This window comes from Mesoplodon mirus, assembly GCF_964341445.2.
Source record: "Mesoplodon mirus genome assembly, chromosome: 4".
Classification (NCBI taxonomy): Eukaryota; Metazoa; Chordata; class Mammalia; order Artiodactyla; family Ziphiidae; genus Mesoplodon; species Mesoplodon mirus.
The window spans coordinates 85979429-86005242 of record NC_138979.1 but is presented as its reverse complement, the minus strand read 5'-3'; positions in this window follow the sequence as shown (position 1 = coordinate 86005242).

The following is a 25814-nucleotide window of genomic DNA, read 5'->3' as shown; positions in this document are numbered from 1 at the left end:
TTGATATTGAGCTGCATGAACTTTTTGTATATTTTGGAGAGCTCCTATTCATAAGGCCACACATTAAGCCTTTTAACCTTATCTGCAAGTGGGACCCAGCACAGCCTCACTGAACCACAGTAAAGGATTGAAGAGAGATGCCCAGTGAGGATGTTAACCTTCAAATCCTGTTACCAAACCACAAAATCTACTATGTGCTTGTTTTGATCACCTTCCATTCACCTCATTAGTGAAGGAGGGATCCCTAGCCCTAAATAAATATATTGGCTTGGTCAAAAAGTTTGTTCGGGTTTTCCATAAGTTGTTACTGAACGAACTTTTTGGCCCACCCAGTACAACGCCCTACACTGGACCAATGAGATTGGCAGAAGTTTATTAATTACACATACTCACAGCCCAGGGGGCGGAGGACACAGCACCTTGCAGGGCCACATGGGGACTGCACTCAGGAACAGAGTGAACAACCAGGAGCTGTGAGAGGCAGGCTTTGTAGTGACAAGATAGTGATGTGACCGCTGGTTCCAGTGGGAGGATGTGTTGGTTTGCTGAATAACTCCTTGGGTTGGTAGGGAAGTAAGGACCCTGTGCGGCAAAGCTGATGCCACTGGTAGGGGAATTAGCTGGGTGAGGACCCTTTTCCCACTGTGTGAGGGGCACATCTGGTGAGGTATCTGGGGCCCTGTGAGGCTCAGAGATGTCAAGGCAATGGCAGCACTTGAAATTTTATGTCTTACAAATTCAGAGCTCTGAATTCATAATGTTTAATCTTGTGATGATCTTGTGAACAGTATATTTATAATCAAATGTTTTGGTATATGTTAAAGGAATTAATATGAGAAATGTAAATATTTGAAATATTCCATAATTTCTTTTTTAAAAAAATTCTATCCATATGTCTTCATCAGCTTGGGCTCCCATAACTCAATTCACAGACTGCGTGGCTTAAAAGATGGAAATTTATTTTCTCACAGTTCAGGAGGCTAGGAGTTTGAGAGCAGGGTGTCAGCATGGTTGGGTCCTGGTGAGAGCTTTCTTCCTGCCTGGCAGATGGCCACCTTCTCACCATGTCCACATGTAGCTGAGACATGGAGAGAGAGAGCTCTCTGGTGTCCCTTCTTATAAGGGCACTAATCCCATCATGAGAGCTCTACCCCCATGGTCTCAAGTAAACCTAATTATCTCCCAGTGACTCCATCTCCACCTTCTATCATACTGTGGGGCTTAGACCTTCAACGTAGGAATTTAGGGAGGACACAGTTCAGTTTCTAGCATCATACAATGCCATATCATTCAATAATAAAAAGAACAGACTACCTGTACACACAAGCACGTGGGTGAATCTCAAAATCATTATGCTAAATAAAAGAAGCCAGACAGAAGGCTATACACCATGTGATTCCATTTATATAACATTCTACAAGAGACAAAACTGCAGGGACAGAAAGCCGCTCAGTAGTTGCCAAGGGTTGGGTATTGGGGAAGGGGATTTACTGCAAAGGAGTAAGAGGGAATTTTTCTGGAGTGATGGAACGGTTCTATACCTTGACAATGGTCATGGCTACCCCACTGAAGGCATTTATCATAACTTATCTAACTGTACAGTTTAAAAGCATGGACTTTATTGCATGTGAATTGTACCTCACTAAACCCCCCCCAAAATGTCACCTTCCACTTGGATAATGCTTTACAGTTAACCATGCCTTTCTCATCCATTACTTTGTTGATTTTCACAACTTGGTAAGGTAGGCAACGTGATATTATTATCTCCACAGGGTTTGGGGAGGTTGGGGACTTCTGAGCTTGTTCAGCCTGCAGAAGAACTGAAGGTTCTGAGTCCTAAACAAGAGTTCTTCCCCCTCTACCCCGAAAATCTGGTCAGTCAGTAATGTCAGTGACAGGCTCCATCACCTACTCCGGGTTGTGCTCTGTGATACATGCTTTCCATTCATTCATTTATTTTATTTTCTTCTCACAAATAAGCTCTAAGGAAGTGTCATGATCCCACTTTACAGGGTAGAAGAGAGAAGAGTAAATTAATTGTTCTGAGGCAAGACAGTAACAGCGTCATGATTTGAACCCACGTCTGAATGGGTGGGTAAACCTGTGCTTTTCACCACTAAGTCCCAAACTTCTCAAAACAACTTTAGTTCCAAATAAGAGCCCCAAACACAGGACTCTAGAACAATCCAGGGAAATAATTATGAGCTCCTTCAAGTGGGGAAGGCTAGCTTTTGCTTCAAATGGGGAAGGCTAGTTTAGCACTGTCTTCAGTGCTAAGCAGTCTTTTAGGTATCTATTTTAGTCCATCGGTCTAAAATTTTTCAAACTCTCCAGACACTTCCTGAAAGACTCTGCATCCAGCAAATTAACCGTCTTTCTTAATGCCCCATCCACCTCGCCTAGACTTTCTCTTCTGCTCAGAGCACATTCCTGAGTTGACTGCAAGTTGATCAGCAAAAGGCAAGAATGCAGGGCAGGACCAAGACGTGCTTAGCATCGGCAGAGTACTCTGAAAGTGGATGCTGGTGGTCCTTCTGCAACTGTTGCGAATAACCCCAGAGCCCAGGATGCAGCCTCTCACTGCCCCTCCCGACAGGGGCCATGTGTAAGCATCTTTCCAATGGAAGAAGCAGGTCATGATTTGAGAAGAGACCAGATCTTTTCTTTGCTTTTGTCATCTGGGTGACTGTAAGCTTTACAGACATCTCCATGGCACCCCAAGACCTGAACATGAAGGAAGCAGATTCTGTTTTGCAGATGGAGGATCTGGGGCAAAAGAGGAAGAACATTCTGCCTGGTTCCTTGCAGCAGGAGGAAAGAAAAAATTTTCCAAGTGCCTTTTGTGTGCCAGGAACTGTGCTATGAATTTCATGCACCATACTATTACTAGTTCACAACTGTGGAACACTTCCTATATGTCAGGAACACTTTCTGTATATCCATATGGCTATGGGACACTTTGTATGTGTCACTTTTATATACATCATCTCATTTAATCCACTCAACAACCTTATTTGATAAGTACCATTACCGCCTCCACAACTGAAGTTTATAATATTTGAGTGACTTGCTGAAGGTCACACAGCTACCACATGACAGAGAGGGACTTCAAACCCAGGGATGCCAGCCCCAAAGTCCCAATTCTTTGCATTACACCACCTCACCTACTGTGCTCGACCCCCTAGTCCAGTGTTTCTATTTCCTGAACCCCATCTAACACAAGAGAGAGCAGAGGCTGATATTTTAAAGGAATGAGTATTTTCCACTACTCTTTTCCCTGGAAACAACCCTGTATATCAACTAATATTCTACATTTTCTGAGCTTCAACTCCATCCCAGGCGCTGTGCTAGATGCCGCCACATTATGTTACATGAGAGATGATATAGAATTTTGGGAACAGCCAATACATGACCCCACACTTAGCAGACATGCCTAATTAATCAGGACACTCATTCTGGGTGAGTCTAAATGCAGCCTCAGAGTCTTTCCCAACACAGAGGTGCAAGAAACTGCTGAAATCAACCAGCATCAGCACACACTAGATGAAGCCTATTGGCCCTTCCTGCTGCAGAATTCCACCGGCAGAAATGACAGTGACATGGCCACAAGGAATAATGGGATGGAATCCTTTGAGCAGAAGTTCTGAGGTCAAAGCCTTGTTCTACTCAAAGTCTTGTTCACTAGCTGGGCACCAGCAAGTAAATTAAACTCTCTGAGCCCGATTGTCTTCTTCATCCAAAATGGTGATGATAATCAGATCTCATCTATGTCACAGGATGGTTGGATGCAGAATTGTTGGTGACAGTGAGAAGCAAGGGACCATAAGACCAAAAGTCTGGAGTAAGGGTACTGGCAAGAGACAAGACAATGAGAGAACACAGAATATAGATTTTTGCCTGGGAAATAGTCTAAGATTTTCTACAAAGGGGTTGTGTTGGAGGTGGGGTGACTTCAAGGTCTTAATGCCCTGTGTTACACCACAGGGTTTATTATGGTTAATGGTGGTGGCTTCATGAGTAAGTGATGGGGCTAAGCCATGGCCCTAGAGCTACCCAAGCAAGACAGCATGGCAGAAACAGGCAGGCTGGGAGCTCCTGGTGTGATCACACACCAGCTGTGTGATCTTGGGCAAGTCCTTTAACCTCTCTGAGGATCAGTTCCATCCCCTGAGAAATGAAGACAACGATCTGCTTCATGGTAAAGATGAAACAAGATAGTTGCAGACACATAGTGGGCAATTTTCCATCATGGTACAAGGAGGAGCTGACAGCAGGCTCTGCACGTATCCTTTGCACTGAGATCACGCAACATGGCAGCTGGCACAAAGTAGGTGCTCATCAGCATTTACGGGTTAGTTGTTTGGTTGATTGGGTACCACTTAGGAAGTCACTGAAAGGCTTTAAGCAGAGGAAGAACATGATGGGTTTTAAAATTTTGAGGACATCACTCTATCTGCTTTGGGGAGAAGAGGGTAGGGGGACAGGCATGGGAGTAGGAAGTCCACTTTGTTGCCCTCCTCCAGGACAGAGACCACGTGGACAGGAGGTCCGGATTCAGTGGAAGAACAGGGTCCTGAGCAAGTGGAAGGGCTGGAGACTGGGACGTTCAGAACTAAGATTTCTGATGAGGTGCTTTTTCTGGTGGTGACAAGGTGCAGGGCGTAAGCAAGGCAGGGTTGGCTAAGATGCCATGTGATAAAAGGCTGGTGATGATTGGAAACTGGAGAAATTGAGAAGCTGGAATGTGGATGTGTCACTCTTCATGGACAGTCTCTCATTTCCTTCTCAAAGCAAAGCTGCTGCATCGGCGCGATTGCCCTCCTTTAACAGACGATGAAGGAGAGACTTAAAACATTCACAAGCATATACTAAACTGGGGGGATGTGGGAATTCAGGCACTTGTTTATAGACTCAATAACTGCAAAGGATTTATGGTTTGTGAAAGACTTGCACTGTGGAAAAGATAATAAATTGAAGACATTATTGTGTGGGACTGTGCTGATTTTTGTTGATAACACTCCACTAAGAACACTACATGTTTTCTGAAGAGCTGTGGAAGCTGTCTTCTTGCTTAACTGCAATATAAGAAATAGTGATGTTTTGTAAATAAGTTGTCAACAAATTTCTTTCTATTTTATATTGTTTGTCATATTTTTATGTAGTTTGATATATTTAAATGTTCTAATATCAAGATTAACAAATATAAATTGTTACGGTTAAGTGACAGGCCAAGGACAAGAAAGTCACAGAGCTGGGCTTCGACCCAGAGAGGTCTGACTTTACAATGACCATGGTCTTTCTCCTGTTTGTCATTGACATAGCTGTGATCTGTGCCCCGTCAAGTCTCACCACGCCCGGAAAGCCTCACCACACCCGGACAACATCTGTCTTCCTCCGATTTTCTGCTTTAGTGGCTGCGCTAAGGATGTCTCATGGGCTGGAAGGAAAGGAAAGGAAGCTGCAAAAATACAAAGATGCAAATTCACAAGAAAAACAAGTGAGGGCTACAGTCCAGGAGGCTTTTGCCCTTGGCCACCCAGAGAAGAAGGCTATCCTGCCCCTCCCAAATACAAGGGTGTGCCCTCTCTATGTGTCACCAGCTCCTGCAAAGCAAAGCATTGGGGGTCACTAAAGCATCAATCATTCTCCAAATACAGCATTAAATGGTGTATCTGGGCCATAAATACTGTACAAGCACTTTGCAAACGGGTCCATTTTTGTCACCATTTCATTCCTTTTATACAACATTACTTACTCTGACCTTTTAGAGCCAACTGTTTGAGAAATAGAAGCACAGCCCACAGCTAGCAGCAGCCCCTCTTGCATGGTATGTTTCTCAGAAGATTTCACAGGGTGACAGTGATGGGGAATGATGGGGGCAGATATTCACCAACCTCAGATCTGCTCACACTCCTGCCTGGTTAGCTGTGCCCAAGTGGACTTAACAGGCTTCATGTGAGCATCGCTGTGGCCATTGGGCACCTGGCTGTGAACCAGGGATGTAAAGCTTCGTGATAGAAGGGGAAGCAATTACTTTCTGAGATGGCCAGCTCTGCCTGGAGACTGCGTTGTAACACTCACCCAACTTTGCTGGCTAGAGGCCCCAACACCAGAGAAATTGTGTCCATTGTCTTTCATGTAAAGAGAATGCTAGCTGTCCCGAGCTCCACCACGGAAGTGCCAGTGTAACTTAGCTGAAAGGTAGAGAGGTTTCAGAGGTACAGCCTAGTTCAGGGAAGAGTCACTGGGAGGAGGCCAATTTCTCAAATGACTCAATTAGCATCGAAATTACAGGTTTGGTTTCTCCACATCTTAATGTAGGGGAGTTCTGGTAAAAGTGGATTAGCATGTGGCACAATGACCTTCCTACTAAAACAACTGGAAGAATAAAAGATATTTAAAATACCTTTTTGAAGGCATCAGAGAGCTGCCAAGGAAGCAGGGACTTGAGGGACCAAGAGCCCACAGTGAAGAGAAGTGCAGTGTGGGCCATCATTTGAGAGCCCTTCTCCCACTGCAGCATTTGCCAATTCCAGTGCAATGACTGGTAGGGGAAAGGCTGAACGAAATGTAGGCATCTTAAGGTCTTCAAAGGAGTAAAGTTGGAGTTCAGAGCCCACCAAGCAGCAAGGGCTCGGAAAAGCAGCCTTTCAGCTGAGAATTCCAAATGGCTCCCTGCAAGGAGTGGGGTGAACAGGATACAGACCAGGGTCCCAGAGACTAAAGGCCACATTCGAAAGATCCCAGCCCCCAAGCACTCCATGCAGCCACTTCCAGTCAACTGGAGCTGGCCCACGAGGTGGAGGCCTGTGTGTCCTGTGAAGCACTCAGGCTTTAGAATTAGAAAGACCTGGAAGCTCTATCACAGACCATTGTATTTCTAGGTTCCTTAACCATTGTGCCCTTCAGTATCCTCCTCTTAACACAGAGGCTGACTCATTGAAAAGAATGAAATAATGTCATGTGCAGCAACATGCATGGACCTGGAGATTATCATACTAAGTGAAGTAAGACGGAAAAGACAAATATCATATGATATCGCTTATATGCGGAATCTAAAAAAAATGATACAAATGAACTTATTTACAAAACAGAAACAGACTCACAGACTTAGAGCACCAACTTATGGTTACCAGGGTGGAAGAGTGGAGGGGAAGGGAGAGATTGGGAGTGTAAGATTGACATGCACACACTGCTATATTTAAAATAGATAACCAACAAGGACCTACTGTATAGCACAGGGAACTCTGCTGAGTATTCTGTAATAACTGAAATGGGAAAAGAATTTGAAAAAGAGTAGATACATATATATGTATAACTGAACCTCTTTGTTGTACACCTGAAACTAACACAACATTGTAGATCAACTATACTCCAACATAAAATTTTTTAAATTTATAAAAATAAAAAGAGGAATAAAAAAAATAACAGAGGCTGGCTGAGGCAGCACTGGAGACGTGCCTAGTACCTTGCCAAGAACATACCCAGCGCTTGGGAAACAGAAGCAGCTGGCAAGGGGGGAGGAGCAGCGCACTGGTAGGAGACAGGACACCTGGACCAGTGCCAGCCTTGCTAGTGCCTGGCTGTGTGATGTTGGGTAAATCACTTAGCATCTCTGAGTCTCAGTTTTCTCACACATTCATAAGAGGTTGCATTACAACTTCAGGGACCACCCGTGACTTTAAATTCTCTGTTTCATCTTGCAAATGGGGGGGGGGTGAAGGGAGAAAGAAAAAAGATAGCTATAGAGATAGATATAGAAATAGTTATATGAATGTATATACACACATAAATATATATATACACATAGACATATATACAAATAAATATAAATCTTTATATGAAGGCAGATGTTTACACATTTTTGTGTATATACTATATATATGCATTTTTTTAGATTTTTATGTCGTCTCAAAAACACTTTAATTAAGGACTTCTCTTATCCGAGGACTTCCAGCAGACATCACATGGCATGGGGCGGGGGGTGGGTGCAGGGAGACATATCTGCCTGCACCTGAGTACCAGGTACAGAGCTCAGGACCCTCCCAGATCATCCCACTCCAGGTACATCATTTTCCCCCTACATCAGAGCTGTCTCCTGCCTCAGGCTACTGAGTTCTCAGAGCCAATGGAAGAGGAGACAAAGTTGATAGAAAAGTGCTACGAGTCTCCCCTGACTTTAGCACCAAAAAGCATTACACTTGAACCCGTAGCTTCTCTGTTAGGGAGCTAGAATTCCCAGGGGCTCTTACTGAGACTGGACTTGTGTATGTGCAGGGGCCACAAGGAAGCATCTGGAGATTGTGCTGAGTTCCACAGGCCCCAGAGGTTAGAGTTGGCTGGGGGCCAAGAGGAGAGATGACAGCGTCCCCAGCGCAGCCCTTTAGGGAAACATGTTGAGAGAAGGTGGGAGGTGTTGCCAAGTGAAGGGCGAGTCGGGGACTTGGGGAGTAGAGGGCAGCCAGGATGAGCTCACCCAGGATCCCAGCTTCCGTCATGGAGTTCTGGCAGAGAAACTGAACATTTTCCTCCAACAGAACTATGTAATGGCTTCATTGCTACTAGAAGATTCAGCATCAGCGTATTGATTAAAAGTGTAAACTCTTGAGCTAGGCTGCCTGGATTTGAATCCCAGCTCTGCCACTTTTACCTGCGTGACCTTGGGCAAGTCACTTGACCTCTCTGTGCTTCAGTTTCTTCATCTGTAAAATAAAGATGAAAATAGTGTAGGCTTCGTAGAGTTATGGAGGACTAAACTAGTGATAAGAACACTCGGCCCTTAGTAAGATCTATACATGTATGAATTATTATTAGAAGGGTCTTGTTTAGAGTTGCTACAGTGCCCTTGATGTAGACAAATGTATCTCTTCTGGCTGATCACTTACAATTTCTCCCTCGACTCCTGGGCATACCATGGTACAACTTCAGCATTTTCTTCTCACTCCTCTGGGTGACTGCCCCTTATCAATTTTTTCTCTCTCTCCCTGATCCACACAGGAAATAACTCGTATTTGCCCTCAGTCAGTGGGGGTAGAATCAATTCCCCAAAGCAGCCTTCTGTTCACTGAGCCACCTGCTGACAGCTCCAGCCACAGCCCTTCGCTCTGTAGATTCCCAAATTTGAGATAGATGTCAGTCCACTGTAGTTTTCAAGAACCAGGGGATGCATGCTGAGATCTTTGAGAATTCCCACTAGCATCCCTCTCAATAGATTTGGGATCAGAAAGTATCCCCTGACCCTCTGCCATCAAGGATAAAAGTCACTGCCCAGCTCTTTCCAAAAAATGCTCCAATTTCCAATCACCTCCCTTCCCACCTTTCCAACTTCTCATGTCCTGACTTTATGCCCCTTTTGATGCTCTCCAGTGGGTGTGGGTTTAAGGCTCCAAAACCAGTTAGTTTCCTATCACATCCTTTGTCAGTCCACTACCATCTCACTTTGCAATATGGAAATAGTTGGCCTTTATTTTCTTAACTGAACTTCGGCTGAAAAGGAGTTGAGTCCCATTTTAAGATCCTTTTGAGAGAAAAAGTGTTCATGAGCAAAAAGCACTTGCTTAGTGTAAATACTTAAAGGAAAATGGCCTGGGAACCTCGCTGGATGGCCAGAATGACTCCCAGGGTTTAGGGTTGAAGGAAGGCAGATATTTCCTCCTTAGTGTGAGGCCATTTCCTTGCCAGCAGAAGCAGGCTGCAAGGGGCCTTGAAGCTAAGGCTAAATCTGCACAGGAATATTTTCCACCAGCTGCCTGCTCACTTGCCTTAGAGGCTGAGTTCATTATCCTCTTAAAAGCCTGTTTTCTCATGCAGAGGAGCTTGGCCAACCGGAGAGTCTGGTTCTTTAGTCAAGGCCTGTTGCTTTCATAAGAACTTATTTGAACAGACCACTGCTCAAGCCCAAGGCAGCTCCCAGCCCTGTGCGCCTGTGCGGGGACTGGGACGGGGGAAGGGTGGGGGGCGTGGACACGTGGCTGTTCGCTGTTCTCAGTTCTTCTGGGTCCAGCTGCCTTTCCAGAGGTCCCTGACTGTCAGGCATCCTAGGTTCCAATTCTGGCCTTCCTACCTGCCAGCACTGAGACCTCCAGCAAGTCATGTAACTTCCATAGACCTCAGTTTCCTGCCCTGCTCCTTCCTTAGAGGCTGTGGTGTGTGTGTGATATGATATTGTACACAAAGCATAGAGCACAGTGCACGAAACACAGTCGGGTCTGAGACACTGCGTTCCCTTTCCTCTGGGTTATGCTGTAATCCAAGAGTTCTTATATCGCTGTTCATGCCACAGGTCTTAACACCATGCTTATGCCAGTAACAACAACAAGTAAAAATATTGTCCTACAGCAGAAAAATACCAATAACCGTTCTCATCTGCATTTGTAAGGACATGAATTAGGTACTGATAGGGTCATAGACAGGACTAGACCAACAACATTTTATTTCACAAATGAAGACACTCAGGGCACAGAGAGAATGCACAGTTTAGTCCACAGAGGCACTTTTCTTTTAAGATTTTTTTTTTGATGTGAACCATTTTTAAAGTCTTTATTGAATTTGTTACAATAGTGCTTCTGTTTTATGTTTTGATTTTTTGGCCGCGAGGCATGTGGGATCTTAGCTCCCTGACCAGGGATCGAACCCGCACCCCCTGCATTGGAAGGCAAAGTCTTAACCACTGAACCACCGGGGAAGTCCCCATAGAGGCACTTAATTGAAGATCTGGCCCAGAAGTCAGGCGTCCTGCCTAACTTTGGACTGGGCATCTGATCACCTTATTTCTGGGAATAGCCAGGCGTAGCCTGATCAACTCCAACTAGAAGAAAGGGGCAGTGTGGAAGGAACCAGAACCAGATTAACAAGCTAGAGGAGGGCAGCCATGGAAGAGACAGACAGAGCCACATATGACAATAACAGTAGACTTCTCCTCATTACCAGGCATTTCCTTTCTGCCCACTCTAAGCTACATGTATCATGTATATGATCGTATTTAATGCTAACAATTCTATAAGATTACTATCGCCATTCTCATCTCAACATGGGAAATTGGAGATTCTTGGAGATGAGGTAACTTGGCCTACAACCTACAATGGGAAAATAGTGGAGCCAGGATTTGAACACAGGTCTATCTGGTTCCCAGTTGTAGGCATCCAGAGTTCAACCTGGCAGCAGCATATCCAAAGCATCCAGAAACCATCTGTCCAGGCAAGTTCATGATACTGAGTGTCCAGGAGGAAGTCACAAGGATATCTCCATAGGATGGTACACTGCGGAATGTGTTCATTCATTCTTTCGCTCTCATTTTCTTTCTTCCATTATTGAACAAGCACTAACCTATGTTCCAGCTAATACTGAGAAACTCCATTCAGGATCTTTACCGTCCTGTCCTTGAGAACATCCCTTCCCCACTTCATCCCCTGAAAGTCATGGAAATGTCCAAAACACCCATGTGAGAGCTTGTGGGGCTTGTTATGGGTTAAATTGTTTCCCCTTAAAAAAATGATGTATCAAAATTATAACCCCCAGTAAAACTCAGTATATGACCTTATTTGGAAATATGGTCTTTGCAGAATTAACCAAGTTAAGATGAGGTCAGTAGGGTGGGTCCTAATCCCAAATGACCTATGATAAACCATAATGGAAAAGAATATTTTTTAAAAAGAATGTATATATATGTATAACTCAATCACTTTGCTGTACAGGAGAAATTAACAAAACATTGTAAATCAATGTAAACATTGTAACATTGTAAACATTGTAAATCAGTCTACCTTCCAGAACTGTGAAACAATCAATTTCTTTTCCATAAGCCACCCAGTTTGTGGTACTTTGTTACCGCAGCCCTAGCAAAATACAGGGATATCCACATACCCCATGCTCAGCCCTCAAATCCTCCCCGTCAAGCTCAGAAGCATCTATGCCTATTGCTCTAAGAGCTCCTAAATGCTCTTTGGCAATAAAGCTGGCCTGGCCCTCCATGTCTCATTCATTCATTCATTCATTCCTTTACATTTTCCAAGTACCAATTTTATGCCAGATATTATTCTGGTTGATGGGGTCACAAACATGCAATCACAAAAAACCTACCTCTGCCATCAAGGAGTTCATATATGAGGGAGAGAAGCATACTCAGAAATTCAGGCAGGCAGCTCACAGCACCCTTCACAAAGAGGGTGTCCAGGTGGAGGCTATAGAGAGGGAGGGTTTAGTAGCCAGACTGGCCTGCCTTCTTAGAAGGCTGGGATGTTAGGCAATGTTACATACCCAATTCAAACAGAGGCCCAGCCGGCAGAACAGGAGTGGGTCTAGAACCCAAATGAGAGGCAGTGATTCAGGAAGACGAGGCTGCTAAAAATCCTCCTACTTAAAGATTGTTCTAGAGGCCAAAGCAGGGCTGACCCTACAGTGGGGAGGCACACGGCATCACCATTACTGTGAGAACCAGACAGTGTGCAACTGACCCCCCATCCCTTAACACCCCAGGCTGCTTGAAACCCTCACCTGCAGTGGGCACACAACACTATCCTCCTGTCTAAAGAAAGGCACAGATTTGGAAGAAACTTGGCAAAGGTATCTCAAATTGGTCAACCATCCTAAAAATTTACCATGTTACCAATAAACAGTTGCAAAGCCAAGAGGAACGTTTCTAAGCTTTCAGTTATAAAAAGCCGGCTTGATCGACCACGCTCGAAGGAAGACTGCATCATCTTTACATTTGATTTTTAAAGGCTCTCTATAAATATATTAGAAAATCATTGTCATGTGAAAAGGAAATCAAAGAATCCACAGCCCAAAACTTGTAGGGAAAAAAAGGAGGATAAAGAGTGGGCAGATAATTGATTTAAAAAATATATCATGTTCCCTTTCTAGATTGTGTGATGTCTGAACTATTTGGCAGCTTTTGTTTTTTTAATTAATAGACCTTTTTTTTTTCTTTTTTTTTTGGTTTTAGGTCCACAGAAAAATTGAACAGAAAGCACAGAGAGCTCCCCCTCACACACTCCCACCTCCAGTTTATCTGGCAGCTTTTTAAAATGCGTAATCTGTTGTGATTTCTCATCCTAAAGAAAAATCTACTCTGTGTCTAATTTTATGTCTGTTGTTTTATGTCCTTTTTCTTTAAGAGTGCCTTCACAGTCTCGCAAGCTTCAAGCCCCACAAAACCCAGACCCCTTCCTGTCCCTTCTTAAGTCTGTTTTATTCTCACTGCCATGCCACCAGGTGGACATATCAGAGCAAAACTGGGAACTGAGCTACGGGGAGGGTGAACAATGTGCCCTGGAGGCACAGAATGAGTCACTGGGGCCCAGAACTAGCACCCAGATTCTTCTAGACAGAGCCCTGCCATCAGTCCTTTCCTGCTGAGTGCCGAGGCCAGCTCACCTCTGCAGGCAGGTGGGCAACTTCACCTTCTCATCTGGGAACAGGGACCAAAATAGCAACAGGCTCGTGATCCCTTAGCCACACACCTGAAACTGAAGAATCGCAAAAAACTGAAAGTTTTTCCAAACTCAACAGCAGCAGAATCTGATTTGAATGGATCAGAGGTTATGGCTTATCCTCCTTGACCCAGGTTTGTGTGAATATTTATACGTTTTGCCGTCTGCTTTCAAATGCTGCCCCTGAACCCACAAGGGCTGTTATGTCATACACAAGACAAGCACTGTAGTTGCTTTTCTCAAGTCTGCAGAGCTCTGAATTCTAAAATACATCTGGCCCCAGGGGCTTTCAGAAGGGCTTCTAAACCTGAATCTACTTCATGGGGTGGTGGTAAGGATGGAAATTGGTAAAGCATAGAACAGGCTTGCAGAAGTACATGGCGCTCAGCAGATGTAGGTGGTAGTGGTAGTTGTAACCGTGACCGTCAGTACCATTATTGCCCTCGGAGCAGACAAGAAAGAAGGGAGAAGCCTCAGTTCAGTCTGAGTAATGTGTCCTCTTAAAACAGAGAGGTTTTAAAACTTGAGAGCTGAGCTTGACACCTGGACACTGACACCAACTCTACACCCGTTTGGAGTACACTCACTCCGGGCCCTCGGAGCTCCTTCACACATCTGGATTCTGATGAAGCCTGGTACCTGCAAGGGTAGCAGGAACCTGAGGTCCATTCCCAGGGCCCCACTGATTAACCAGGCTACCTCAAAGATCTCTGGGGCCCAACTCCCCTTCTCTAAAGGATGGGGGATCATAGCTAATCGTGGTCTGTGTTATAGGCTGAATTGTGTTCCCCCCACCAAAAAAATGCATATGTTGACATTATCTCAGAATATGACCCTATTGGGACATGAGATCTTTATGGAGGCCATCTTGTTAAAATGAGGGTTGAAATAAACCTAATATGACTGGTGTCCTTATAACAAGAGGAAATTTGGACACAAAGACATAATGTGAAGAGACACACGGAGGCCACCTACAGGCCAAGGAGAGAGACCTGGAACAGATCCCTCCCTCCCAGGTTCTGAAGGAAGCAATCCTGAAGACACCTTGGTTTGGACTTCTGGCCTCTAGAAGTGTGAGCAATGGGGGAAGGGCAAAGGACAAACATCAGAAAGAGCAGATAAAGTCTAAATCACAGAGAAAAGTAGAGTGAAGGACACACAGCAGACAGGGAACTCATACCGGATCCACAGTCAAGGGCTCTTCAGCCAAAGCCCTCTGCTGGGGTGTGCTCACAAAACACATTTGGAAAATACATCCCATATCAGGATCTCCAGGGCTGGCAGGAGAAGGCAAATACACTCAGGTGCATCTCTCTGAGTACATGGCACTGTGTTCCTTTTTGAGCATACTTCCACAGGTCTTAAAAACACCATGCCAAACACCCAAGTCCTAAACTCCTTGCTCACCAGGGAAAGGAAAGGTCAATTTATCACACACACACACACACACACACACACACACACACACACACACACACACACACCCCTTTTTAGAGTAGATCTGACTTACTGGATCTTGAGGGATTGAAATGTCTTTGGTTGGTGGAGAGGTGGGCTTGCTCAGAAGCAGCAAAGGGTCTACAAGGCCAGGATCTGTAAAACCCTTAAGCCAGGTCATCTTTGACTTCACAAGAGCTGTCTGGAATGAACTAGAAGAGCATCTCCATCCAAGGTCCCCTAAAAGAACTCATTCTCTACAATGTCCCCACTGGTGATCAATGCAAACTCTTGGTGCTCAGGGCCGCAACTGATTAGTTCAGAGGTAATGCATAGAATAACTAAGTCCTCTCAGAAGAGGAAATTGCCTTTTTTTAAAAAGATGACACCTTTGCCTCCCAAGAGCCCCACCTGCGTCTGGAGCTCCCTCTTCCCAGGCACCAAGATTCAGCCTATTTGTCAGCAACTGAAGCATATGTCTGAACTTCTAAGAATGCCCCCCTACCTTTCTCTGTGACAGGGACAGAGAGTGAGATATTAGATACCATTATCTAGATTTATTTATGTAAAATGCCTGGAAAATCATCACCCACCCTGGGCCAATCAATAAAGCCTGCCAGCAAAGTAGAATATACTAATTTGCAGCCCCGGACCAGTTCAGCGCTGCTTTCAGGTTTGCCTGCCTGAGCTCCACTTCCCAGCCTGGAAACGCCAGACCCTCCAGTGAGCACGCAAAGCTTGCTTTTCCATTAAGCAAAGATCAAAGAACAAAGATGAAAAATGGCAAGAAGTTCCCAGGGAACATACCCATGTCAGCACTCCGAGCTCCAGGCGTGTTGGCAGGGCCTGTAATCCTGCTCAAGGTGCTCAGAGCCACCTGGGCCCCCAAGGCCCAGCTCACCGATGTGCTTCCTGGGCCGTGTAATAGGCTCTGCGATTCAAGCGTCCCTGCATGCATCTTCAGGGGCCCTCTGGACGCCCGCCAGGCCATTTAGTCTCTGTTCTTGATTTCAAAGGTGGCTCCAGGTCGCCTATCCCAGCAAAGATGGACAGGGAATGTCAGCAACTGCCCACTCACATACTTTCCCACCAGCTGAGAGAGTTCCTTCCCCTCACCCTGCAGGGTGCATGGTGACAGATTCCCAAAGAGCACATCGCCTGAGCACCAAGTTGGATGAGAGCTGGGCTGGCCCTCTTATGTTCTTTACCTGAGACCACATTTGCTCAGGAAGACATTTCCCACAGCCAAGTGTCTGCTTGGCTGAGGGAAGATACCATGACAGGGCAGGTGCCCATCTGGTAGAGGCAAACAGCCTGCCCGGCACGGGCCTGGTGGGGTAAGGCGTTGGTGACAATTAGCTGCTTACAGCTGGGACACCAAAAGATTCAGCTGTTCCTCCATGTAAACTTGGATGGTCCCCTGAGAAGCAGAAGGCACAGAACAACACCACCAGAGCCAACAAATAGTTGCTGGATGAATGAAAGACCCTTTAGTGTGAGTAGGCCGGGACTCCATGCTTCCCTGCTAACTATTCAAGTGTAGGACACGCTGCCCCATTTCACGCAAAATTTAGCAGAATACATCAGGAAAGCGGGTCCTACGACACAAAGCTCCTGTTGCAGTAGTGGAAGGTTTAACGTGGTCACTGAGGTTTAGTTTACCTTAACTCCCCTCTGAGCGCTGCAGAGCAACCCCTCCTACTGCAGGTCAACCCCCTCTCCCTGCCTCGAACACTGAACCACCCCACCTTGTGCACATCTTAGAACAGGTGTGCAGGCTCTGTGCCCGCTCAGAACTACATTTCCCAGAATTCCTTTTTCTTGTGTGTTTCCTGTTAGCATGGGCTCCAAGAAAGAGTCTCTAGGGAGAGTTGCAAGACAGAAGGGAAGCGGCAGCTATTTTGTAGCACAGAGGTTGTTGCTGATCAGCTGACTCACCTCTTTGATGTGAAGCAGCAGCTGGTCTTGTCATTGCTCTCTTCTCCCCCTGAATTTTCCTTCCCTGTCTCTGACTCCTGGGCCAGGGATGTGTTTGTCCAGCTCCATGAGGAAGGGCTCTGGCTCCTGCAGGATATCCTTATCACCAAGGTCAGAGGCAGTAAGTACAGATGTGGAATTCAGTTCATCCTTAGGGGATTCTAGCTTATGCACATGGGGTTCCAGCCTGCTTGTGATCTCCCCTTCCTGACCAGTTGCCTGGGGCCTTCAAGTTCTAGCACTGGACTGAGACAGTCTTGCTGAGATGGCCTATCCAGTGTCTTTAATCACATAAGCCAAGTCCCTGTAGAACATGAATTATCTATTCTGATTCTTGAGATGAACCCCATCCAATACAACAAGTAAGGGACTTTAGAGGCAAAATCCCTTTTAAAAAAGGGATAGGTGGAGAGGCTCACGCAAGATATAAAAATCAGCCAGCACAGATTATGGCATATAGTCAAAACTCAGTAAATATCAGCCAATTTTAAATGGACAGGGTTTTTGTGAAGATGAAAGAATTAATGTTTGTGAAAATGTTTTGAGAACTATGAAATACTATTCAAATGCCAGGTTTTTTTTTTCTTTGCTACTTTAGAACTATTTTTCTTTATTGCAGTATAATTGCTTTACAATGGTGTGTTAGTTTCTGCTTTATAACAAAGTGAATCAGCTATACATATACATATATTCCCATATCCCCTCCTTCTTGTGTCTCCCTCCCACCCTCCCTATCCCACCTCTCTAAGTGGTCACAAAGCACCGAGATGATCTCCCTGTGCTATGGCTGCTTCCTACTAACTATCTATTTTACATTTGATAGTGTATATAGGTCCATGCCACTCTCTCACTTCATCCCAGCCTACCCTTCCCCCTCCCCGTGTCCTCAAGTCCATTCTCTACGTCTGCGTCTTTATTCCTGTCCTGCCCCTAGGTTCTTCAGAACCTTTTTTTTTTTTTTTAGGTTCCAGATATATGTGTTAGCATATGGTATTTGTTTTTCTCTTTCTGACTTACTTCACTCTGTATCGGGTTTTCATTATTTCTACACTTAGTGATGTTACTTATATTATCAGTAATATGGACAAAATCTCTTAATGTATCTGAGGAGACAAGTTCTAATTCTTTCAGATTAGTAACATGTCATTTGGAAAACGTATTTCTGTACCAAATGCCACCTTCTGTGAACTCCACCTGTGTGCTCTGTTCTGCTTGTGCTGAGGCTCACACATGCTCCCAGACCAATCTCAGCATGGGCAGGGTATGCACGGCTGCCTCCTGTCTACTTCTCCTTCCCCCAGTGGGACATGAAATGAAGCCCTGTTTCCCGAACTGGCATCCAGTGGCCAGATCCCACTGTTGGGCTCCTACTCTATGAACCAAATAGTCTTGTTTCCAAACACACTTGATAGCTAGTGTCCTCGGAGAGCTGTGGAACCAGTCACACTCTTTCTTCTCTCCAACACGGGATAAACCCACCATCTCCAACCCAGTCCCTTCTGTTTCATTTTTTGCCTGCTATTCTACTTCCAACAAATACTCCTAATTGGGCTGGGGTCCTGGGGACATCCTCCCCAACCCACAAGACCTGACATTTTGTTGTCTTCTTACGGTGACTCTCCTGGAATGACTGCTATTTCCCACTAGGCTCTAGAGGATTCCACTGCTGTCTTTGCAGCCACAGGGTGGCATGACCTGGCACAGTCCACTTCTAGAATTAGGAATGAGACCACTCTGCCCCTTGGGGATTGTGACTGGTCCATTCAGGTGCCCTGTCCCAACGCAGCCCAAGAGGCCAGGTTAGTCCTTTCTAGTTAACTCTCCCTCCACTCGGCCGCAACTAGCAGAGAGAGCCATAATGCCTTAGATCCCAAGTTTACCTTTGTTACCTTAGTTTTAGTCTCCCAACGTAGAAAGACACCGGAGGTAGCCCCAAGGAGGTGTCTGTGCTTCAGGAAAAACATTCAGTGATTGATCCTGATTCAAACCAACCAACATATTTATGGACAAATATGTCCAACCAAAGGACATATTTAAGACAATCAGGGAAAAGTTAATATGGGTATTAGATGGTATGAAGGGAACCATTGTTAATTGTTTTGGGTGTGATAATTGCAAGGCAGTTTTTTAAAAGTCCTTAACAGTTAGAGATTTATGTTGAACTACTTACAGGTGAAATGATATGGGATTTGTTTTAAAATAATGCAGAACAAAAAAATGGGGGAAAGAGATTAAAACAAGATGGGCAAAATGGTGATAATTGTTAGATCTGGGTAAGGGTCTATGGGGTTCAAAAAACTGTTCCCTCTATAGCAGAGATTAATAGAACATTGTAAATCAACGATACTTCAACTTAAGAAAAATGTTTTAACTATTCTCTCTATATTTTGTACTGATCGAAGTTTACCATGTTAAATTTTTTGTTGTTGTTGTTGAAAACATACAGAGACTTTCTACCTACAGCTGAGTTTCTACCCTATCAGTGCTCGTGAGGACCCCCAACTCCAATCAGGAAATAAGAATCCAAAATGGACAGAGAAAACCTGGGTTTTCTCCCAGAAGAAATGGCACCAGGAGTGAATGAACACAGAATCCTGGAGTTCTCTTTTAAGCTTACTCTCCCTGGATTCTAAAAGCTGCAATTTATTGACCAACTTTTAGCGGCTACGTCCAAGACTATCAGACTCTTAAGTGGAAGTAAAGGCTAGAAATAAGAATGCACAAAGCAGTTCAGATTTTTTTAAACGAATTTACTTTTAGTATGTCTTGAAATATATGTGTAATATCATAAATGTATTTACAATAAAGAGTAATTACTGTTTGAGGAAGCAATGAAACATGCTATCAAGTTCAAATTGCCCTCAAATGTTAATAAACATATAGGCAACAAAAGCTACTATCCATATTAGATTTGACCATTAATATGAAATAGAATCCCAACCTGCACTGTCAAACAGAACATTTTTCACTCTTTCAGATTATATTGTTACCCAATAAAAATACTAGTACATTTTGATTCCTAATGGAGTTTTCAAGGGGTTCTAAGCCAGAGTTAGGATTTCCAAAATCATCCTGAAAAATTTCACCTCGTCTTTCTTAATAGATATCTAGCTTCCACTTTCTTACACAGTGTTGGAAACTCACCCTGCACAGTGGATGGTATATGTGTGTGGAAATCCTCATCTCTTTTCCTGTGAGATGACAATCCAGTTACGATACCATCAGCCCCTCTTGCCCAATGGTCAATGAGTCATTCAATCAGCAAATAGCTATTGAATTGCTATGATGTTTCAGGCACTTCCAGAGGCAGAGGCTTTAAGGAAATGGGCATATTCCGTGACACAGTAATGAAAGCTAACATTTGAAGCGTATTTTTGCCGCTCACAAAGTACAAAGAATAGAGCTCTCTTACTATCTGAGCGAGTCTCTGAATTGCAGTTTTCTCATTTGAAAAGGAAGGACAATATTATCACCCAGCTGAACAGTTTTGGGAGTGTTTAGGTTTTTGGGGTTTTGTTGGGCTTTTTTTTTCTTTTTTTGCTTTTATTCAAAAAATGAAATTGTTGAGCAACCACTTTGCGCCAGTGGCTATATTTCTATTGCTATCACAGACAGTTGCTGTAATGATCCTATGAACTGTGATAGTACCTAGCACCCAGCTTGGCTGAGCGCAAGTCATTCACTACCCATTCACTAATTTCATTGGATTCTTTCCCGAGACCCCCTCCTGGCCCACGTTCCCAGCCTGCCTCTTGGGCAGTTATTCAGTCTCCTTTCTGCCACTCCTCCTCAGGCTTCAAAGTCCAGTCCACCGTGGGAAGCATCCAATGTCAGCACAGCACCCTGATGGGCCGGGCTCCCACCAGCACTGCCACCGTGACCCAGACGGGGTGGTAGGCTGTGGAACTGGAGACAGGAGGAACCAGTCAGTTCCACTGTAGTGAATTAGACTAAACCTTTTAACTGCTTCTGATGCTGCTGAATTCTTGGGAACCACCTGAATAAGTAGTGCTTTGTGTTTTCTCATTCTTGGCAAGGCTGACCCACAAAGAGGGCTCCCTCGGAGCCTGCAAGGGGGATCGGGGTGGGGAGAGGCCCTGAATGGCTAGGCAGGCTTTCCCATTGGAAACCAGGAGTCCCACTCCCCAGCCATTAGTAACAGCAGTCCCCATTTTCCCTGTCACATTGTCTTAGTTCTCGCTTCTGACCAAGGAACCCCATTAATTTTCTGTGATGTACATTCCAAATGCCATCACCTCGGTTCTTTGAAATTCAAAGAGCTGGATTAGTGAACCACAAACTTCAAGCAAATTGGCTGCGTAATCCATCACATCTGACCGTAGCTTTGCCACTGCCTCGAATTCCAAAGAATGGCAGGAATTTCCCAGGCTGCTTTTGAAAATGAACACAGAAGCCTGAAACAGCAGCCTATGCTGCGTTCATCCTTTCTAGAACCGTTATGTGTCTTCTGTGTGCTGGAAATTAAATGGTCTCATTCTCCCCCTGGTATTTTATTGTTACAAATTTAACCTGTTCAAATGTTATATTAAATTCCAGTCTTTTCCAGAATAATCCACATTTAATTCCTCATTCCGCCAACTATTCAAAATATCCCTCTTGGCAGAAAAGCTGTGTGAATTGCAAACTCTTTTAGATTTTGTTGAAGTCTTAAGAACACTACTTACCCATGTATTCAACTGAGGCCCTTTTATTCCATTTCATTTCCCCAAACTCCTCTCATACAATGTCAGGGTCACAAAAACCAGGAGCAGTGACTGGCCACGGTCATTCACCTTTCCTTCAGTGGTGAAAATGGCATTAAAGTCTGCAAATGAAAAAATATATATCAAATTAATTACTGTCTTTTCCTCCAAAGCAAAAGATAATCTAACACCATTCTTTTGGACATAATGCCATTTATGTCACATAAGGGGGTTTTTGTGTGCTCAAAAATGATGGTGTTTAATACGTGTGAATCAAAACCCAAATTAGCTAATTAACTGATGTGTCTGAGAATGAAATGAAGAATCCGTATGCTGTGAAAATTGTCAAAAGCACAGAAGAAATGTCATGGCAGGTGAAACTAGTTCAGAATTTCTCTGCCGGTGAAACAAAAGATGCTTTTTTTTTTAAAGCACCATAGCATAAAACTTTGGTTAGCTGGGATGGTCAGGAAATGAATTATTGCTGGATTGTTAAGTTGTCCAGAGAGCTGAAGGCAAGGTTTTTTGTTTTGTTTTGTTTTTTGTCCACACCACGCGGCATGTGGGATCTTAGTTCCCCCACCAGGGATCGAACCCGCACCCTCTGCATTGGAAGGGCGGAGTCTTAACCACTGGACCACCAGGGAAGTCCCTGAAGGTAAGTTCTTTAAGTAACCAAGGTTTTTTGTTTCTCTTAATCATTTCCCTATTAACATGGCTTGCTCATTCAGAATCATCACTATGAACACCAAAAATTATTTACTGAAGGCCTAGGGACTATGAATTGGGAGGGTTTTGTCCCTTCATTAAGTTGCCCCAGATGGTGCTGGATGTGCCCGAGGATGACCTCAAAACTGAATTCTCTGTGTCCTGACTCTCAGGTTGGGCTCTAGAAGACTGAGTCCCAGACAGTTGACATGATGCTGGGGTGACGTCCAAGGTATCATTTCTGTTGATGAAGTATTTACCTCCCCCAGATTCCTGATCTTCAGTAAGAGTTGGTTAAGATGTACCTCATGTAGAATGTGTGCAAACTAAAAGCTCCCATCATGTTATTTTTTGCAAGAAAAAACCCCTGCAGAGATCGTTTCTTTAATAGTCACCATCATCTACAGGGTGTGATGGGGAATCCCAGTCCTAACTAATCCAATCTTGAGTTACAGAGGAGAAAAGACAAAATTAGATTCTCAAGTAGAGCTTACTGGCTCTGGCAGTCAAATGCCTCACTGAAAATTCTAGAAAACCACAGGAAAAGTCCAGGCTGACAGAGAAAACTGACAACATCAATATCACTGAAATGTTACCAGGTAACACTTCAAGATAAACTGATCCATGAATTTAACTACTGGTATAACATCTCTGTGTTTCTGATTTGTATAAATTTTTGGAGTGCCAAGTTCTAAACATTTACATTTGGACTTCCGTGTGTATAAATTTTCCAGAAACCTGAAGCTGTTTAAAGTGATTACAAACATTTTATTTTTCCCATTTTGTGGGGAGGTCAGTACATTTCAAAACACATCATGTGGTTTCTTGCCTGCTTAACCAAGAGAGACAGGGCCTCAATTTTTCTTCTCTCAGGGTCACGGGCATACCTATGCACACCTTGTACTTGATCACAGAGCAATGAGACAGTTTTCCTTGGGATTTTCTTCCCAGTTGGGTAACTTGAGGAATATTTCTGAATATGTTTTTTATCTGTGAAATACAGAACATAATAGTACCTACCTCAGAAGGTTAGTGTGGCAGTTAACATAGACAATGCAAGTAAACAGACAAGCATGATGTACCCACTAAAAGGAAGATGAACTTTCTAGGCCTCTATATCAATTTATCCTGGATTCTGTGCCTTCTCTAGTTCTTCTGTTTTCTCCTTGATCATGTAGCTGTCATCCAGCTCTTTTCATGTTTCTGGACTACCTGCTCTTTTTAATTTTCCATTTCATATTTACTGTGGGTTGCCAAAATAAAATGCAACTTCTTAGAACTGTGTGTAAAGCAAGAGAAAATAGGCCCTGAATTAGGGCCTCTCCTCTGCCCTAAAATCCTTCCTGAGAGACTTTATGACAGTTATGTCCGGTGGATACTGGATAGTAGTCTACTTCCCTTTCCCAGCAGCCATGTCCTGGGTGGCTGTGATTTCCACAAGTCTGACCCATCAGGTATGATAAAAGACCATGTCTCCATGTCATCTTCCCAAAACATTCCTCACATGATCAATCTTGCCCCAGAATTAGGACCTGGTATCAATGCATACTAATGAAACATAGAATTTTTTCAAAATGTTGTAGGTTCAAGAAAGTGCAAAATTTTACCTATGCGGTATTTTTTATATAAATTTATTTATTTTACTTATTTATTTTTGGCTGCGTTGGGTCTTCATTACTACATGCAGGCTTTCTATAGTTGTGGAGAGCAGGGGCTACTCTTCATTGTGGTGCATGGGCTTCTCATTGTGGTGGCTTCTCTTGTTGTGGAGCACAGGCTCTAGGTGCATGGGCTTCAGTAGTTGTGGCATGCGAGCTCAGTAGTTGTGGCTCATGGGCTCTAGAGCACACAGGCTTAGTTGCTCCGCAGCATGTGGTATCTTCCCAGACCAGGGATTGGACGTGTGTCCCCTGCATTGGCAGGTGGATTCTTCACCAGTGCACCACCAGGGAAATCCACAGTATTTTTTGTTAAAGTAGCTGAATCTAGTCAAGCCTCTAGACCTAACTCTTTTTCTTAGAAGGAGAAACTATTATAAATTGAAAGAGATATAACAGCTGGACCAACGAAATGCAGTGTGAAGACATTGTTTGAAATCTAATTGGAATAATCGAACCAAAAGAATCGAAGCATTTTGGGACTTCCCTGGTGGCGCAGTGGTTGGGAGTCTGCCTGCCAATGCAGGGGACACGGGTTCGAGCCCTAGTCCGGGAAGATCCCACATTCCACGGAGCAACTAAGCCCGTGCACCACAACTACTGATCCCGCGTGCCACAACTACTGAAGCCCACGTGCCTAGAGCCTGTGCTCTGCAACAAGAGAAGCCACCGCAAAGAGAAACCCATGCACAGCAATGAAGACCCAACGCAGCCAAAAATAAATAAATAAAATAAATAAATTTATTAAAAAAAGAATCAGAGCATTTTGATACAATCATGGAGCATTAAACACGAAAGAGGTATTCTATGATATTAAGGAATGATTGTTATTTTTGTTGTGATGATGATATTGTGGTTATTTTTTTAAAATCTTTGTCTATTGAAGATACATACATATATATTCACAGGTAAGTGATAGGCTAATTGTTATTTTTGGAGAAGATGATATTCTAGTTTTATGTATATATATATATATATATATATATATATATATATATATATATTTGTCTTTTTCTATTGAAGATACATACAGATAAATTCACAGGTGAGTGTTACGATGCTTAGAATTTCCTATATAGCTCTCCAGCCAAAAAAGAATGTGTATGTGTGTGTGTGTGTTTGTGTTAAAGGGATAGAAAATGAAAATAACAGGATATTGATGTCTTGAAGCTGAGGAAGGATATGTAGGGATTTACTATACTCTTCTCTTAACCTTTTGTAAGTTTGAAATTTTTCCAGATGAGCCTTTAAATTTATAGGCTGATACATTTTTAGAATTTCATCTTAGCTCACACATTAAAGCATCATGCTCCCTGGGATGGAAGGCCAACCGAGCCTTCCGTCATCACTCATTTAGCACCTACTGTGCCCCCAGCCAGGCAGCTCTGAGACATCGAGCTCATTAGCAACCATTCCTAATGTAGCCTTTGACACTTGGATACATTTCTTTTTATCTAATCAATTTTGCAAAACCATGATCACCATGAGATTCTTATTTGAGGTTAGCACAATTTGAGAAACAATTCAATGAGTCATTTTTGACCTTGTATCAAATCGCAAGTATTTTTAATTAATATATAGACACATATAAAGGCAGCATCAATTGTTATTAACTAAGTTAATGAAAATTTATACAATGAAACAGCTCACCTCTCTCAGTCTTCTTTGGCTTCAGTTCCTTTGGTCTTTCCAATCTGTTAAGCACCGCTAAGGCTATTTTTGGAATCCCTCATTACTTCCAAATAAAGAGTCTCAGTTCTTTAATACTTTGAGTCTAGCAAAAACAGCATGTACCTGAGAATCAGGAAATAGAAACTCATGCCCAAGACTCTGCCAGCATGAAGTTTGTGACTTGAGAAAGTCACTTTTCTGTTCTGAGTCTTGGTTTCCGAATGTAGGAA